The sequence below is a fragment of the Canis lupus genome, chromosome 31, assembly GCF_003254725.2.
Source record: "Canis lupus dingo isolate Sandy chromosome 31, ASM325472v2, whole genome shotgun sequence".
In the NCBI taxonomy this organism is placed as follows: Eukaryota; Metazoa; Chordata; class Mammalia; order Carnivora; family Canidae; genus Canis; species Canis lupus.
Window position 1 is genome coordinate 26,937,766 of NC_064273.1, and position 14,430 is coordinate 26,952,195.

Consider the following 14,430-nt stretch of genomic DNA (forward strand, 5'->3'; position numbering starts at 1 on the left):
AGTTTTTTTTGTTAAATAAGTGACTTGGCCTACAATGATGAGAACTTTTCTTTTTCAACACAGGAGTGATTACCTATATAAAAAACTGAATTTTTAGGGGATCCCTGGGTGGCTCAGCGGTTTAGCGCCTGCCTTTGGCCCAAGGTGTGATCCTGGAGTCCCCGGATCGAGCCCTACATCGGGCTCCCTGCATGGAGCCTGCTTCTCCCTCTGCCAATCTCTCTCTCTCTCTCTCATTCTCTGTGTGTGTGTGTGTGTCTATCGTGAATAAATAAATCTTTAAAAAAAATAATTTTTAGAGATGAAATGACCTGAAGTCTAGAATTGTAAAAAGCTGAAAAACATTGCTGGGGCCAGTTCTTTCTGGTCCTATATTGAGAAAAATACAAGACAGACACACTCAGAAACATACTCTACCCATCTGCTTAATTTAGAAAGGAAAATATGTATATGTACAGGCAGGACTGTCGGATATACACAACTGTGCATACACACAACCCCCGCAGAGCAGTGTTTTAGATACAGGAGTCCAATGGCTGGAGACAGCGAAAATAAGGATCTTTCTTGGGGCGCCTGGGTGGCTCAGAGGTTGAGCATCTGCCTTCAGCTCAGGTAGTGATCCCTGGGATCAAGTCCCACATCCGCCTCCCCAGAGGGAGCCTGCTTCTCCCTCTGCCTCTCTCTGTGTGTCTCTCATGAATAAATAAACAAAATCTTAAAAAAAAAAAAAAAAAAAAAGGATCTTTCTCTATCACGAGCCTGCATGGTGGTCAGGAATCTGGACATTGCCCATAGGAACCGCCTCTCTTTCTGCCTTCCCGCCTTTGCCCCTCCTGCACTCTCCAACAGCAGAATACCCTGCCATATCCGACTTCCAGTCGAGGGTTCTTTTTTTACTTCAATTTTTTATTTTTTTTTTACAGATTTTAATTGGAGTTCAATTTGCCAACATATAGCATAACACCCAGTGCTCATCCCATCAAGTGCCCCCCCTCAGTGCCCGTCACCCAGTCACCCCCACCCCCTGCCCACCTCCCTTTCCACCACCCCTTGTTCATCTCCCAGAGTTAGGGTCTCTCACTGTCTGTCTCCCTTTCTGATATTTCCCAGTGGAGGTCTCAATGTGATTCCTATATTCTCACCTGCCTTCCTGGTAAGGGAAGCACAGGCTTGACCTTCCCCATCCACTAAAGTGCAGTCGCACAAAACGTTTCTCCTGCAGACCGCAAGCTCCTCGTGGAAAGGAAACAACCAGTTGTGAACCAGCACAACCAGTTGTGAACCAGCACACCCAGTAGGCCCTCAGCAAAGCTCTGGGGATGGGATTTCTGACCACCACCCCCCCCACCCCCACCCCACCCCCGGAAAGCCTGGGCTTCAGCAGGCCACCTGGATGGCAGGAATTTTGACCCGCAGAAGGTTGGTCCAGGGCTGCCTTTCCTTCCAGGCAGGGGGGCAGGAGAGGAGAGGGAAGCTGGGAGGGAGAACTTGCGGGGGGAGAGGAAGTCTTTGTCAAAGCTCTTTGGACGAGCGTTAGAGAGGAGTGAAATTGTCAGCTAATGAGATTTCCGAGCCACGTGCTCCCTTTTAAGTGTAGGCCCCCAATTGATTTGATCCCCCGACGGCAGCAGGGGGCACAGCTGCCTTTCCACATCCCTAAGGGCCAGAGAATTCCCAGAACAAGTGCAAGAAGGCTCGGAATCATCGTTAGCAGAACATTAAATGGGTTATCTCGTATATTAATTGATATCTATCTAGCAAGAACGCTCCTGGCTCTTCTGTCCGCGGGAGCCAGCCTCCTGGGGGTGCCTGAGGCAGGCGCGGGGAGCAGCATGGTATAGGGAGCATTCCCTGGGGGCCTCTGCGCCCCCAGGACAGACTGCAAGCCCCTCACCTACTTTGGGCTTGCGTGCTTTACTGGGCCGGTGGAGACCCCTGAAGCCGTGTTACTGCACCTAACTCAACCATGTGCCCCAACCAGCAAAAGGGTGTTGAACCTGGAAACATCTTTTCCAATAAGATCTTTCTTTGCAGCCAAACCTGAGGTTGCCTCTTTTAAACTATCTGATTTGGGACTGTAGAGGGGCTTTTTTTCTCGTTTTTGTTTTTGTTTTCCCTGTATGGAACTGGCTTCTCTCTTTGCCTAGAAAAACTAGCAACGCGGGGCTGGTGGAGCAGAGGAAAAACCAGTCAAAACACAGATAAGGGCATTTTAAAGACCCAGTGAAATCAAGTCTCTCCTTCTACCTTCCCTGGACAGTCAAGCCTCCACCTTGGGTTTCTTTCTCCTGTACTCAAAGATCATTACTTAGCAACTTTGGTGTTTGCCACGCAAAGACAACCTCCCTGGTGGGGCTCTTTAGGGCGGGGGTACAAAAGAGCGTATTCTAGAAACCAAGGATTAACTAAACTTCTGCTACAAGACATGGCTCGAATTTCAGTTCTACCAGGAAGTGTTGTCTCCCGGCCTCCAGGTATCTCTTTGTTCAAACCTCCCTCCATCCGGGTGCTAATCACTTTGCACAGTGCCCATTGGTTCACTGGCAACCGCTTCCCACCTGGCCCAGGTGTCCTCCCAACCCAGGCCTGGGCCTCAGCACAGCCTCAACGAAGAGGGAAGAAGAAAACAACGAAAACCTAATGGAAATTCAAACACATAAAAAAAGGAGCCGAAAGCGATTAGATAACTATAATCAAACCTAAGGCCAAGTAAAATAAACCCGGCTTTGAGGCTGAAAACAGTCCTTCAAGCTTTCTAAAATGAAACAGAAGCCAGGGAAGTGGAGAAGAGACACGGGTCTATCCCCTGGATAGATCCCCTCTCATTAGGGAACATCATTAGATCCCCTCTAACTGGGGAACATCATTGCAGCGTTTCGTTTGTGGCAATCACTGCGCTAAACTGATTATTTTTCACTGTCTTTTGAACCCCTGCCCCCCGTCCCCCCCCCCCCACACACACACACAGAGACGGGGATACACATCATCCCCACTTTACAGACTCGGGGAGATGCAGATTAAGCAGCCCGGCCTGGCTCACCCAGCCCGCGAGGGGCTCTGGGCAGGTCGGGGAACCCGAGACTCTGACCTCAGCGCCAGCTCCAAGGTGCACCGGGTCGGCACGCGCGGGGAAGCCGACCGCGGCGCCGGGCCCACGGATGCCCCACGGATGCCCCGCGGATGCCCCGCGGATGCCCCGCGGCCGCGTGGGTCCCTCCCGTCAGGCGGGCTGGGCTGGCCGGCGTCCCCCAGGGCTCGCGCGCGTCCTTCAAGACTCGCCAGCACGCAGGGGAAGGCAGGCTCGGAATCCCGCGGGGCTGATGGCGCAAGGCCTCGGGATGCTAGCGGGACGGGGGGGCTTGCGGCGGTGCGAGCCCCGACGGCCGGCGGTCGGACAGACAGAGCCCCCCGCGGGCCGGGGCGCCGCGGTGCAGGGCGCGGGCGGGGGGCGCGGGCGCGGGCGCGGGCAGGCCGGCTTCCCCGCAGCGTGTCTCCGGGCGTCACCTGACAGCGCGCACCGACTGCTCCCGGCGCGGAGGGGGCGGCGGCGGCGGCGGCGGCGGCCTGGGCCGGGGGAGCGCAGCGCGCGGCTGTCGCCCAGGGGCGAGGTCCGTAAACAAAAGCGGGTCCCCCCGGCCGGGGCGGCGAACCGCGCGGCGGGCAGCATCGCGGCGGCGGAGCCCGCGGGACAGCGCGGCGCGGCCGGGGTCGGGGTCGGGCCCCGGGGACCCCGCGGACCCCGCGGACCCCGCGCCCGGGCCAGTCATTGTCTGCGCGCGCGCCGAGGCCGCTAGAGACGCCGCCTCCCGGGCGGGCAGCGGGTCCCCGGCCCCGAGCGGCGGCCCCCGGGCTCTGCGCCCCGCGGCTCCCGCCCCGATCGCCAAGGTGAGCGCCCGCGGCGTCGCCGGAAAGCCGGGCCTGGAGCTGCCCAAGTCGGGCGCCGCGGCACACGCACACGCACACGCACACGCACACGCGCGCACACACACACACGCGCGCACGCCCTCCCCGAAGTTGATAAAATCAGCCGACAAACACAAAGTGCCGCCGCCGCCGCCGCCGCCGCCGCGGAGCCCGAACGCCGCCGCCCGGGCGCTGTCACTTTCGCCGGGCGCCGGGCACCTGGGCGCCGCTGGCCCGCCCGCCCCCCGCGGCTCCCCGTCGCCTCCAGCCTCCAGCCTCCGGCCTCGGCTCGCCCGCTCCTCACCTCCCGCGGGTGTGAGCGCGGGAACAATACGGGGAGAGCGCGGCCGGGGGAGCTAGGACCCGCCGGGAGGCCCAGGGTGCGGGGCCGGGGCTCGGGACGTGCCCGCCACGGGCACGCGGCGGCTCGGGGCATCCTCGCCGCGGCCCCCGGGGCGGCTCCGCGCCGCCCGCCCGCCGTACTCACCCGCGACGCTCGTCCCGGACCTCCCGCGACGGGCCCGGGGACAATGCGGGGACGCGGGGCTCCGGGGGCTGCGGGCGCTGCAGAGCTGCGCGCCCGACGGCGGCGGCGCTGCTCGGCCCGGCCGCGCTCCGGCCCGCTCGCCGTCTGCCAATGGGAGCTGTCAGGGCGCCTCCGCCGGCGGCCCGGGGGGCGGGGCCACGGCCGCCCGTGGGAAACCGAGCTCCGATTGGGCCGCCCGACAATCGCTCCGCCTCCAGGCGGCCAATCAGAGGCGGCGGATGCGGGAGCGGGGCGTTCGGACTGGGGCCGGAGTGACAACAGCCGCACGCTGGGTACCCGCGCGGCATCCCGGCCCCGGCCGCCCGGCTGCGAGGATGCGGGCGCCGCGCGCTCCGGCGCTGCCACCCGGCGGGGCTCCGGCGGCGCGGCCGGGCGGGGAGCGGGGGAAGGCGGCGGAGGCGCGGCGGGCTGGGGGGCGGCGAGGGAGCCCCTAACAAAGCGGCTTCGAGAGGGCCGAGCGGCCTCCGCCTCCCCCGGCTATAGGTCGGCCGAGCTGCCCGTCACTCCGCATAGGTGGAGGTGGCCAATGACGTACGGAGAAGGAGCTCGGGTTGGCGCGCGCGCGCGGCTCGGCGTCAGTGGGATTGGTCGGAGGTAAAGGATTTTCCTGCCACCTAGGGCTGGGAGGGAGGGGGACGGGTCGGGGGCGGGGGAGAGCCCAGAAAGACGTACCTGCGACACGTGGTCTGGCTCGGGAGGCGTGCGCCTGGCTCTAGGGGGAGACGGGAACTTTTTTGCGGGAGGCAGGGAAACCCCAAGGCCACCCGGCCCCGCGGCCGCTGCGGGAGGCTAGCGCCAGCCGGGCGCCAGGTGCGGCAGGCGGCCTTCCCCCAACGCCGGGAGCCCGGACTCCCCGAGCGGACCCGCCTTGCCGGCGAATGAACCTAAGATCACAGCGCGGGGCTTGGGCCTTGCATCCCCCTACGGGGCCGAGTACGGTTCACGGGGACCCCTGGTGCCTGCTCGTAAAATTCGGAAACGAGGCTTGCGTTTACCTTGCGGGAGCTCGTGGGGGAGGCCGACGCCGGGACGGGCACGGGGACGGGCACGGGGACGGGCACGGTGGAGAGTAACCAGGCTTTCCCCACGCTGGGCCACAGCTCCCTCCTCACTTTAAGAGCCTTGGACTTCGCCACCTGAGGAGAACAAAGGCTGGGGGAACATTCCCTAACTACCTGAGAGGTGGGACGGCCTGGGCTCCCGTGGTCATGTGGCTGAAAACAAAAGGAACCGTGAAGGCATTGCCTGTGTCCTAGAGGGTAAACCCGAAGGGGGGCGGGGGGGGGGGGGACTAAAAATCCTCCTTGGCTTCTCCCTCCTCCTCCTCCCCTCTGTTGTCGCCTACTTCCCAAATCCATGCCCTCCTCCGGGTTTTTCTCTCACTCGACCACATCAAGGGCCTCCCACGTCTTTCTACTCCAGCCCTCCTGAAATCTCTCCTCTGCAGAATCATCCTTCTGAACTGAAAAATCTCTTTTTTTGCTCCCTCACCACTGGGCTCTTGCCTTTGTCCAGAATAACACACACACACACACACACACACACACACACACTACTTTTCCCTCTCTTAACTAGCTCCTACCCATTCTTCAGAACCCAGTTTGCAGGCAATACATGCATGCAGTAGACATTTGCCAAATTCCAACTGTGCAGCAGCCTTTTAGGTACTGGGAACCTCCTGTATCCAGTCAAGGTTAGAGACCCCACCCCCCACCCCCAGGGCTCCACTGGCCCCTGAATTCTGTGGGCTGAAATGCCAATTAAGTATGTCTTCTGCCCCAGCACAGCACTCCATTCCATCCAGAATCTTATCTGTCTCGTTCTCTGCTGTTTCCTAGTGCCTAGAGCAAAGCCCGGTATATTTGGGGCACTCAAAAATATTTAATCAATAAATATAGAGGAGCTATAATTAGAGGTAAGACCTTTGAAGATTAGAAGTGCTTCTTAGGCATCAATTTTGAGAATGGTTAGGAGATTGAAGACTGATATGTCTACCAGGTGCCAGGATGGGTGTTGCAGGGAGCTTTCTGAGTGAAGTTTGTTGAGATTTTTCCAAAAGATACCCTTTCAAAAAACTGCCTTCGTCTCAGCCAATACCTTGCTGAAGCTTCTCAACGAAGAATCGTTCCTTGGTGAATATTTCATCCCAGCAGGAAGAGCAATTTTATTTTTAAGATTTTATTTGTTTGTTCATGAGAGACATACAGAGAGGCAGAAATACAGGCAGAGGGAAAAGCAGGCTCCCTGCAGGGAGTCCAACGCGGGACTCGATCCCAGGACCCTGGGTCACACCCTGAGCCAAAGGCAGACGTTCAACCACTGAGCCACTCAGGCGTCCCAAGAGCAATTTCCTAAGTAGTTACAAGTCATCATATTGGAAGGAGAATATGTGTGTATATTCATATATATAATGGGAATATATATATGAATATGAATACAGTGTTTTTTGCAAAGTATGTTCAGAAGTGCATGTCCTCTGGAGCTAGGCTGCCTACTTTCAAGTCAGCCCATCATCATCTAGCTGTGACCTTGGGCAAGTTACTTCAGACTTCTGTGTCTCAGTTTCCCCATCGTTATAACTGAGATGACAGTAGTGCTCACTATATAGGATTGGCATGAGGATGAATGAGTTAATATTAGTCATAAGCTTAGAAGAGTGCCTGGCATATAATAACATCAAATACTGAGTCTTTTTTTTTTTAAGATTTTATTTATTCATGAGAGACACAGAGAGAGAGGCAGAGGGAGAAGCAGGCTCCCTGCAGGGAGCCCTATATGGGACTTGATCCCAGAACCACAGGATCACACCCTGAGCCAAAGGCAGACGCTCAACTGCTGAGCCACCCAGGCGTCCCAAAATACTGTGTCTTAAATAAACATCTCCCAGGGCGCCTGGGTGGCTCAGTCAGTTGAGCATCTCACTCTTGATTTGGCCTCAGGTCATGGTCTCAGTCGTGAGATCCGGCCCTGAGTCCATCTCTGCGCCCTGCAAGGAGTCTGCTTGAGGTTCTCTCCTTCTCCCTCTATCCTTAACTCCCCTGCTTGTGCTCTTTCACTCTAAAATAAGTAAACGAAATCTTGAAAAATCAATCGGTAAACATCTTCCACTGGAGACGCGCATGGTGGCAGCTGCTGAGGCGCCCTGTGTCAGCGGGAGGTAACTAAAGGCTTCCCGGGAGGTGAGCAGTTGGAGCTCTCTGCCTCACTCAGGGCCACCGCCAGCGTGGCTGTGTTGTGAAGGAGGTGCCACTGTTGCAAGGTGAACTTCAGATGAATCCCGAGTGGCCCGCCTGATCGCCTTTGGCACAGCTCCCGCTGCTCTAAGGAAATCTGAAAAGCAGTTAAGGGCACTCAGGAGTTCACTGGCCGGTGTGGATCCAAGCTCCACCACTCTCCAGCTCTGAAGCTTCGGGCAGCATACTCAATCCTTTGCAGGCCTCACTTTTTCCTTCTATGAAATAGGAGTAACCACCTAACCCGTAAGGATGTTGAGGGGGTTCAAATGAGGTCACGCACGGCCCACAGCACGCACTCATAAAGGTTAGCTCTGGGGTTTAGCTACGTTTACGAAAGACTTGGAGTCAGTGTCCTGATCTCTAAAATGGAATAATGAGGGGCAGCCTGGGTGGCTCAGCAGTTTAGCGCCTGCCTTCGGTCCAGAGCATCATCCTGGAGTCCTGGGATCGAGTCCCACATCGGGCTCCCCGCATGGAGCCTGCTTCTCTCTCTGCCGTGTCTCTGCCTCTCTCTCTTTCTCTCTCTCTCTCTCTCTCTGTGTGTGTGTCTCTAATGAATAAATAAAATCTTTTTAAAAATAAATAAAACAAAATGGAATAATTTTGCACTCTCAGTGGGGAGAGTGTGCAAGTCTGTATCTCAGGGTCATGAATTCAAGCCCCACGTTGGGCATAGAGAGGACTTTAAAAAAAAGAAGAGGGAGGAAGGAAAGAAAGGAAAGAAAAAAATGGAATAATGGTATTTCATTACATGGTTGAAAACCCTGAGCAAGACCATATGAGAAAGGCTTAGCCCTGCCCATTAGGAGGAAGTGGATATAAAGGAAAGCACCCCTTTGGGTTCTTTCCATCATGGGCTCCCTCCCTGAGCCCCACCCACATCAACACATGAGGACTTCGCCTCTCGGGATCTGCTCGGGCCGACCTGGGGAGCCTCTCCCCCAATCACGGTGCTACCCCGGAGGTTAGCAGAATTCAGCTCATCCGCCCTTCGGGTACATTTCTTGACCTCAAAAGCTACCGCAGGCTTTTGTGCTGTTTCTTGTCCGCTTCACACAGTATCTTGTTGCTTCACACTGTGGCAAAGAGCGGGGGGGCATTTTGATTAAAACACAGACAAATGCCATCTGGCAGAGTGTTCTAGCATCCCATCTCCTGAGGGCACTGTTGACATCTAAAGAAAACACAGCGTTGGCATGAAGAGGAGAAAAGGGAGCGGTCGGAGGCAGAATTAAGGGTGTAGGACAAGAGAACGAGCAGAAATTACGTTTCTAGTACATGACCTCACCTCCAGCCCCAAGTCAACATTTTCTTCCCCACTGTTGACTGAGAGCCTCACGAAATACAAATGTAGTTAAGTCACAACAAGTAGCCTTCCCTAGTAAGGCTACACCGCAGAGATGGGCCCACGTGCTTACTTGTGTCACCTCTGTTCCTGACCCGGGTGTCCATTTGAACAGGGGCAAGCCTAATGGATGTAGGATCTCTGTAATCCCACAGGATCCTGCACTCAGAAGGGCTGCACACTTGGTTTCCTGCTCTGCTATTGCTGTCTTGAAAATCCTAATTTTTTTAACCCTAAGTTTTGAACAAGGAGCCCGACATTTTCACATTATGTAGCCTGTCCTTCACGTACGAGTTGTACTAGGTGTTTGCTGTGTGAAAGGTCCTTATGGGGTTCAACATAAGTGTAAAGTGTCATCTGGTGTTTCTATGCCAGAATTCGTGAGGCAGGCCCAGGTGTTATATAGACAGTTGCCCTTGAGAGCGTGGAGATCGGGTCCAGCCATGGACATCAGGCTGACAAGGGGACGCATCTGGATCCTCTGACCGAAGAATGCCAAGAAGATAAACAAGGACAACCCAAGAGCCATGAAGAAGACTCCCAAGAGAGGATACACCCTCTCATAGTGCTTCATCTCATGAGTCAACTTGACTAGGCCACAGAGTACCCAGACGTTTGGTCAGACGTTATTCTGAGTGTGTCTATGAGGCTGTTCTGCACGAGATTAATATTTGAATCAACAGACTGAGCAAAGCAGATTGCTCTTCTTAACGTGGATGGGCCTCATCCAATCAGTTGAAGGCCTGAATAGAACCAGAAGGCTGACCCTTCTGTAAGGAGGCTTTCCTCTTCCTGACCGGATAAGCTATGACATTGGTCTTTTCCAGTCTTCAGACTCAAACTGAAACTTCAGCTCTTCCTGGGGCTGAGCCTGCTGGCTTCAGATGGAAACTTACACCATCAGCTCTCCTGGGTCTCCAGCGAGCAGATGACAGAGCTTGGGACTTGTCAGTCTCTGCAATCACATGAACTAATTCCTATAATAAACCTTCTCGCCATACACCTTTCTGTGTGTGAGTGTGTGTGAGTGTGTATATGTAAATATCTCCTTTTGATTTGTTTTTAACCTTGACTAATGTACACCCCAATAGTATTCCCTACAACCACTCAACCATTCAGTGTTTCTCTACATCTGGTGACTCAAAGTGTGGTCTGTAAACCAGCACCGTCGGCCGATTTCAGAAAACGCACGGTCCCAGGCCCCATCTCCGACACACCGAATCCAAATCTACATCTTAATAAAATCCTCACATAATTCATCCTCACCTAAATTTGGGAAACCCATCAGCCTTCTTTGAAAATGAAAGACACCTGAGATGAACGACGATGTTAAAAACAACTGCTTGGGGTACCTGGGTGGCCCCGTGGGTTGAGCACCCGACTTTTTATTTCAGCTCAGATTGTGGGGCTTTGCTCTGAGCGTGGAGTCTGCTTGTCCGTCTCCCTCTGCCTCTCCCCCTGCTTGTGCGCACTTTCTTTCAAATAAATAAAATCTTTAAAAAATGGTAAGAATAAACTTCCTACTAAAAGAATTTCTTTAGTTTCTTACCTGAGGACACATGTTGGGAGCAGGGTGAAGGAGGTTCCAGAAAAGGACCTAGGGAGCCAGCACACTTTCCCAGCCATGACAAACCTTCAATGGTGGAGAAGAGACCGAGGAAGCCTCAACACGCAGACTCGTGTCCAACCAATGCGAAGAAACTCAAGGTCAAGGAGGCAGGGCCAGACAAGCCAGGCCGCATCACAGCCGGGGAACTTAGCACTCCCTCCTCTGTGTAATGTGCTTGGTTGCATTTTATTTTCTGTGTTTTCACTGAAATGGCAGTTTGTGGAGAAACTCTCCCACTTGGCTGTGAACAGGCTCTGAGCAACAGCAACACTTCTGCAGAATTGGCAAGGACAGCGCTGTGGAATATTTCAGAAACTTCAAGGCAAAGGGACAAACAAACAACTACGGGGGAAAAAAAAAAGAAAAGCAATTCCTTAAAATGTGTTTTAAGGGGAAAGAGCTGGAAATCCAAAACAATTACCGGGAATGCATCCGAGGGTCTCCCAGAGAAAACCAGTTCGATGCTATTCCTTCTGTGTCCTCCCACCCTCGCCCCATTATTAATTCATCGACAAGGGAAAGAACAAAAGCTCCCCTGCAAACCACAGCTACGGCCTGGCGGTGGGGCTCCCAGACGCTCTACCAGGTCTCAGCCTCATGGACAACCCCCCCCTTTGCAATATAGTTGCACGTGTTATGTTCGATCCAGGTGTGCAACATAGTGACCTGACAAGTCTGCACGCTCTGCTGTGCTCACCGCCAGCACGGCCACCACCTGCCCCTGCACGGGGCTCTGACGACCTGGCCGATGACATCCCCGGGCGGTGCCTCTGTGATTGTCCCGTGGCTTACACACCCGGGGAGGCCGAGAGGGGAGGTCAGGGCTGCTGGCGCCCGGCCGCAACAAGCCAGACGGCTCCACCTGCCTCGCGCCAGCCGCTTGTTCTTGCTCCACGCAAGGGCCATCCCCCCGGGGTCTGACAGCACGCTATGGAAAATGCTGGAAGGCAGCCATGCTGCCTCAGCAAAACAATCACTGGACTTAAAAGAAGCTACTCATCCCAGGAAGCACACTGGTGCAGTGGAGCCACAGACGTCAACCTCCCAGAAGAAGGGGACACCCCATTTTCTCTCCATCTCGAGATCCTGCCCCTCCACGCGCGTGCGCGCGCACACACACACACACACACACACACACACGCATGCACATCTTCTAGAGAAACAGGAGTTCAGGGCCGCTGCGTGGCTCAGTGGTTGAGCATCTGCCTTTGGCTCAGGTCATGATCCCGGGGTCCTGGGATCAAGTCCCGCATCAGGCTCCCCGCAGGAAGCCTGCTTCTTCCTCTGCCTGTGTCTCTGCCTCTCTCTGGATATCTCTCATGAATAAATAAATAAAATCTTCTAAATAAATAAATCTTTTTAAAAAGAAGGAGGAGGAGTTAAAGCAGAGAGGCTAGTGGTTAAAAGCAAAGACTGCCCTAAGTCAGATCTTGCCTCTGTCCCGTACCGGCTGTGTGACCTTCAGGAAGTTTAATTAATGTCTCTGTGCTTAAGTGCCTTTGTTTTATCCCGGGCTGCTATGACAGGACGCTACACACTGGGTGGCTTACACATTTATTTTTAACTTAGAATAAATTAAAGCAGTTAATTTTCTTACAGTTCTGGAGAGGAGAAGTTCAAGATCAAGGTGCCACCAGGGAACTCTCTTGGCGGCTTGTAGACAGTTGCCTTCTTGCTGGGACCTCACCTGGCCTTTCCTCTGTGTGCGTGCTGAGAGAGAACTCTGCTGTCTCTTTCTTTTCTCATTAGCCCTAGTGGATTGCGCTCCCCTCCAGCCCCGCCAGCTCCCCTCTTATGACCTCAGGTAACCCTAAGTAGCTCCTAAACACCCTGTCTCCAAAATACAGGTGTATTGGGGACTGATAGCTTCAAACTATGAGTTGGGGGAGGGCGGCACAATTGAGTTCATCACAGCCCTCCTCGGTAAAATGAGGCTCGTGATACTGTCCATCTCACGGGGTGTTATGGGGATGGGATGACTCCATACAATAAAGAACCCAAAAAAAAAAAGAACCCAGACCAGCACTTTGCCGACGTTAGAGACACCTACGGATCCCAGCTCCCCTACAGAGAGTCCGGCCCAGTTTTGACCAGCTCGCCACACATCTCTTTGCAGGTACCCAAAAAGCTTCGTGAAATTAACACGCCCATAATCTCATTGCACCTGCTCCACCACCTTCCCCCAAACAACAGACAAATTCCAACAACCCCTTTTTTTAAAATTAAGAGTTTATTTTTAGGTAATCTCTGTACCCAATGTGGGGCTCGAACTCCCAACCCCGAGATCAAGAGACCCATGTCTACCAACTGAGCCAGCCAAGCGTCCCCACCCAATAACGTCTTTTGTCTCCCAGGTCACTTTCTGGCCTTACCACCTAGAGAGACAGTGCTCAGGCTAGAAAAATGGGAGGAAGCTTGGACTTGCCCCACCCTTTACTCCTCAGTAAATAAAGGCCCAAGCTTTATCTATGGGTAAATCCAACCTTGGAAATGATTCTGGCCCCCTCCCATCTGCAGGCCCCTGCTCCTGCCCCTGCCCCAGCTCACACTCCCACCTTCTGGCAAGGACCATAGCCTTCTCAGTGGTCCCTCCAAGGCAGGTCTCCACCCCTCTGTCACTCACTCTTTGGAAAAGCTTCTCCATTAAATAGAAGATAAAGAACACTGATTTCACCTGGGCCCTGAAGACCCACTCTGCCTTTCTGATTTCCCTCGATGCTCCCGAACTTGTCCTGCTCCCCGTCTGCACGAGATGACCCAGGGCTCCCTGGCCAGCTTTTTCTCTCCTCCACCCTCTGCCTGGAATACCTCCTCGTGTCCCAGCCCTCAATGCCCAGTGTGAGCCTGCTGCCCATTCAAAGGCAGGGACCCTCTTCTTCCTCACGGCTACTGATCACCTGCGATGTGTGAGGCCTTACGTTACTGCGGTTTCTGATTCGACTTTCCATTTCATATTCACGTCATCTTTTCAAAATATGGTCTATAATCTCTGTTTAGAAGATAAAGAGATTGACTAACTTGCCCCGGGTCAGAGTGCTAATGAGTGATTCTCCCAGAGGGAGGCCTGTGATTATTTCCCCAGCCCCTGCTCCCCGCCTCCCAAGCAGAATCTGTCACTCCATTTTCAGAGCTGACACACGCAGCCAGTGCACAGGACACCTAGCACAGCGTATCTGAGGCAGAAGACCAATCCATTTCGGAGGTGTTTACAGGAATCACCATCGGAAGGCCTCATTTCTTTTTCTTTTTTTTTTTTTTTAAATGTCATGTATTTATTCATGAGAGACACAGAAAGAGAGGCAGAGACAGAGGCAGAGGGAGAAGCAGGCTCCCTGGGGAATCCAATGAAGGACTTGACCTAGGACTCCAGGTCCATGGCCTGAGCCAAAGGCAGATGCTCAACCACTGAGCCACCCAGGCATCCCGGAAGGCCTCATTTCTTTTCTGGACCCAGTGCCCTCCGTTCCCAGAGGGTCTGGTGGTGCCTCCCTTTAGGGTGTCCAGGGCAGTTGTCTGTACCGCTTTTTGTGGAAGATAAGCAATGTGCACTGATTAGGGACATGATCAGATTTAGCAGGCATTTAAAACCGTCTGCTCTGTGCCACGTAATGTGCCAGGGCTGAAGGCAAGGGGCAATGCACAGACAGAGAAGCCATGGCTTCTCCTAGCTTCCACAGTGCACAGTGCATGGTGAGGAGAGAGGAGAGAGGCAAGCAGCATCGAAAGCAGGAATGGAAACACTGGGCGGGGGAGGGGGGTAAGGGGGGCACTGCCTAGAAGGGAAGTGCTG

General features: G+C 54.5%; 1 non-coding gene across 1 annotated transcript; it reads left to right on the forward strand.

Moving 5' to 3' along the window:
* Positions 1-4,797: 4,797 nt before the first annotated feature.
* On the forward strand, positions 4,798-10,033 carry TIAM1-AS1 (TIAM1 antisense RNA 1). The gene is made up of 2 exons (XR_007407535.1): positions 4,798-5,044; positions 9,407-10,033. It is a non-coding gene; the product is annotated as a TIAM1 antisense RNA 1 (transcript).
* Positions 10,034-14,430: the final 4,397 nt, after the last annotated feature.